The following is a 4,042-nucleotide window of genomic DNA, read 5'->3' as shown; positions in this document are numbered from 1 at the left end:
CTGAGTAGTATTCCATTGTGCACATATACCACACTTTCCTTATCCAGTCATTTGTCAATGGACATTTACGTTGACACCATATCTCGGCTATTGTAAAAAAGTGCTGTGATGAACATGGGAGTGCAGGTGTCCCTTCAACATGATGACTTCCCTTCCTCTGGATATATACCCAGCAGTGGGTTTGCTGGATCATGTTGTAGTGATATCCGTAGTTGTCTGAGGAATCTCCATACTGTTTTCCATAAAGGCTGTGCTAACTTACAGTCCCCACAACCGTTTAGGAGAATTCCCCTTTCCCTGCATCCTCACCTCACCGGTGTTTGCTTTTCTTGGTCTTGTTAATAACGGCCAGTCTAGCTTGCATGAGATGATATCTCAATGTGGTTTTGATTTGCATTTCTCAGATGACTAGTGATGCTGAACATTTTAACATGTACCTGCTGGCCATTTGTATACTTTCCTTTGAAAAATATTTATTAATTTCTTTTGCTAATTTTTTAATAAGATGATGATGATGATGATTACGATTATATTATATTATATTATTTATTTATTTATTTATTTTAATGTGTAGCTGTTTATTTGTGTTTTCTGGATATTATTGCCGTTTGGGTGTATCACTTACAAATATTTTATCCCATTCAAGAGGTTGTCTTTTCATTCTTTAGATTATTTCCTTTGCTGTACAGAAGTTGCTTGATATAGTATCATTTATTTAAGTTTTCTTTTGTTGCTTGTGCTTTTGGGGTCGGATTCATAAAGTCTTTGACCAGTCCTATTACCTGGACTGTTTCCCCTGTATTTTCCTTTAATAATTTTATGGTTTCAGGTTTTATATTTAAGATTAATCCATTTTGTATTGGTTTTGGCATATGGTGAGAGGTACAGATCCAATTTCATTTTACTGCATATGGAAATGTCCATGCTTCCCCCCAAAATCTACAGATTCAATATAATTCCCATCAAAGTATCAATGGGATTCTTCACAGAAATACAGAAAGAAACCGAAACGTTCATATGGAATAACAAACGACACCAGATATCCAAAGCAATCCTAAGAAAAAAAAAAAAAAACATAAAGCTGGAGGCATAACACTATCTGACTTCAAATTATAATGCAAAGCTATTGCAACCAAAATGATGTTGTACTGACATAAAGAGAGACACCCAGATCAGTGGAACAGAAGAGAAAACCCAGGAATCAACCACATACTTACAGCCAACTGATCTTTGACAAATGCAGCAAGAGAGTACATTGTGGAAAAGACTGACTCTTCAATATATGGTGCTGGGAAAATTGGACACTCACTGTGTCTCCTGCACAGTCATTCATGGCTGTGTCCTCAGTGGTCACGGAGCTCAGCTGCAATGAAAAATGGTTCTCGGCCCCTCAGCAGTGATGGAGATGTGGCCCTGAGTCAAGGGGCCATGGTTTGTCCTCCATGACGATCTGCTGTAGTGACCATATCCAAGCCATTGAAGCCCCTTCCCCAGAAGCTGGCAGATCCAGCTCCAACCACAACCCCTGGAGACGGAGTAACCAGAGATGGTGCAGGTGAGGGATAGGGTCTGCAATGGCTTCGCCAGTCCTGGGCGTGACTCCTGTGGCTGCACCTAGGACAGGACACCTGGAAAAAGAGGGAAAATCCTCGTGACTGTCACACAGCACACTCCTCCTATCACGTTTCTGAAACCCTTGATGCTCACACTGGGAAGCTGTCAACAGACAAAGGAAAAAGGGTAAAATGTTCATGTTCTTGAGAGACAGAACAATGTCATTCACAGAGAAACTAAACAGGATGATGAGAGATTGAGGGAGAAATCTGACAATCCCCAGCATTGTCATCCTGATATAAGCAGAGCTTGGGGGAAGTTCGCATGTGCCAGGAGCCCTCAACACCCAAGAATGAGGAAGTGCAGTGACCCTGTGCATCCAAGCCATTTCCCAGAGCTGGTCTCAGGCACCAGAGTATGCACACTGTCCTCATCTAAATCTTCCACATGCTTCTGAGCATGCAGGGCTGTCATCCCTGAGCATGCAGGGCTGTCATCCCTGAGCATGCAGCTGTCATCCCTGGGCATGCAGGGCTGTCATCCCTGAGCATGCAGCTGTCATCCCTGAGCATGCAGCTGTCATCCCTGGGCATGCAGGCTGTCAACCCTGAGCATGCGGCTGTCATCCCGGAGCATGCAGGCTGTCATCCCTGAGTATGCAGCTGTCATCACAACCTTGACGCAGGGACACAGATCAGATAAACATGTGGCTTGGTGGATGGAGAGGACAGAAGAGTGGGAGGGGCTAAGTAATGCTTGTGCCCAAGTGCATGGGCTGGAGACATCCCACTGCTCTTGTATCCACCTGAGGACACTCCATCATAAAGTGCTTGGTTGTCGCTCTTCTCTGGGAGGGAGACTTGGGGAAAATTGAAGTATGTCCCCCCTTTTTTGACAACACGGGTCACAGTCTTTGAGACCTTGTCCACCTCTGACCTGTTGAGGAGGCCCAGATCTCCCCCTCCCCATCAACCCCCACCATTTGGTTCTTTTCTCATATTCTTTTCCATTTTATAATTTCTCTTCCTGCTCCTCCATGGTAGACTTGAATAACAATACCGCTCTTTCTCACAACAATTTATATACTGTGATTTATTTCCTTTGCTTTATCATCCTTTAGTAGGAAAAAGAAACACTTTAAGGTTAAAACAGTCATTTTCAGTCATACTCAGTGTCCTGCCGTGCTTTCAGCAGGTGTAAGTTCACCTTTCCCAGCACGGTAAACACACACACACACACACACACGCATGCACACACACACACACAGAGTCTTTGAAGCACAGATCAGGCATGATCCCTGTGCACACCTCTCAGGACGCAGCCTGGACCCTTGACTGTGTTCTGCACCCACATTCATTCTCAGAGTCTGTTTTGTGAATCCCCTTTAGCTGCACCTGCAGATCAGGAGGTGACCCAGGTCTCCACACAGGTGCAGCAGTTTCCTCCCACTTGCTCCTGTCACTGCTGCTCCCTCTTTTATGTTCTTCCTGGGTGTTTCTCTTCCTGTCTTTATTCCATAAAGGCAGACTTTTCACTATTATTGCTGCTTGAATGCAGCAGGGATGGAGCATTCCAGAGACTCTCACACCATCAGAGATGGCTGGGGAGGAAAGGAGGCCACCTGGGTTTTATCATGTATTGTGTCGTGTGGGCAGAAGTAAAGCATCTCTAACCACAGGGACTTCAGCCATCATGGTCCTGTCCACAATATGATTTATAACGAGATCTTACACACATCAACAAAAGGATTAAATCTCAATTTAAAATGGGTAAGTGATAGAATCCACATTTCTAGAAATAAGGCAAATAGCTGAAGAGCAAATTAAGAGATCATCAACCTCCTTAGTTATCAGGCAAACGCAAATAAACGCACATGGGTTTACTTCAGAGGCACTAACATGGCTGTATGTTTTTAAAGGAAACGTTGTCCCCATGGACGTGTACACACTGGAAAGCTTCCATAGCGTTGGGGTTTAGGGAAAAGCTCAAGTGCTGCTGTGGTAATGATTTGGGGCAGTTACATAAAATGTTAAATGCAGGACAACCCTATGACCCAGCAATTCCACCCCTAGGTATTGGCCCAGGAGAGATGAAAAGAGGGGTCCAAACACAAATGTGCACAAATCTTCACAGCAGCTCTGTTCATGGGGGCCAAAAAGTGAACAACTCAAATGTTCATAGACTGAGGAATTGATAAAAAGATGTGGCAAATTGATACAATTGGAAACAATACACCTACAAAAATGAAGTTATTTACACATGCTACAAAATGAATGAACTTTGAAAATATTATGCCACACAAAAGAAGCACACACAAAAGGCCACGTGGTATATAATCCCATTCATATAACAAACCCAGAATAGGCATGTCCATAGATACAGAAAACACATTAGTGGTTTTGAGGGGCTTGGAGAGGGTGGGATGAGCAGTGACTGATGGTAGGGGGTGGGGTTTCCTTTTCAGGTGATGAAAATGGTCTGTAACTAC

This window comes from Galeopterus variegatus, unplaced genomic scaffold (genome assembly GCF_000696425.1).
Source record: "Galeopterus variegatus unplaced genomic scaffold, G_variegatus-3.0.2 Scaffold8343, whole genome shotgun sequence".
Taxonomy (NCBI): Eukaryota; Metazoa; Chordata; class Mammalia; order Dermoptera; family Cynocephalidae; genus Galeopterus; species Galeopterus variegatus.
Note: the sequence above shows the minus strand (reverse complement) of the source record.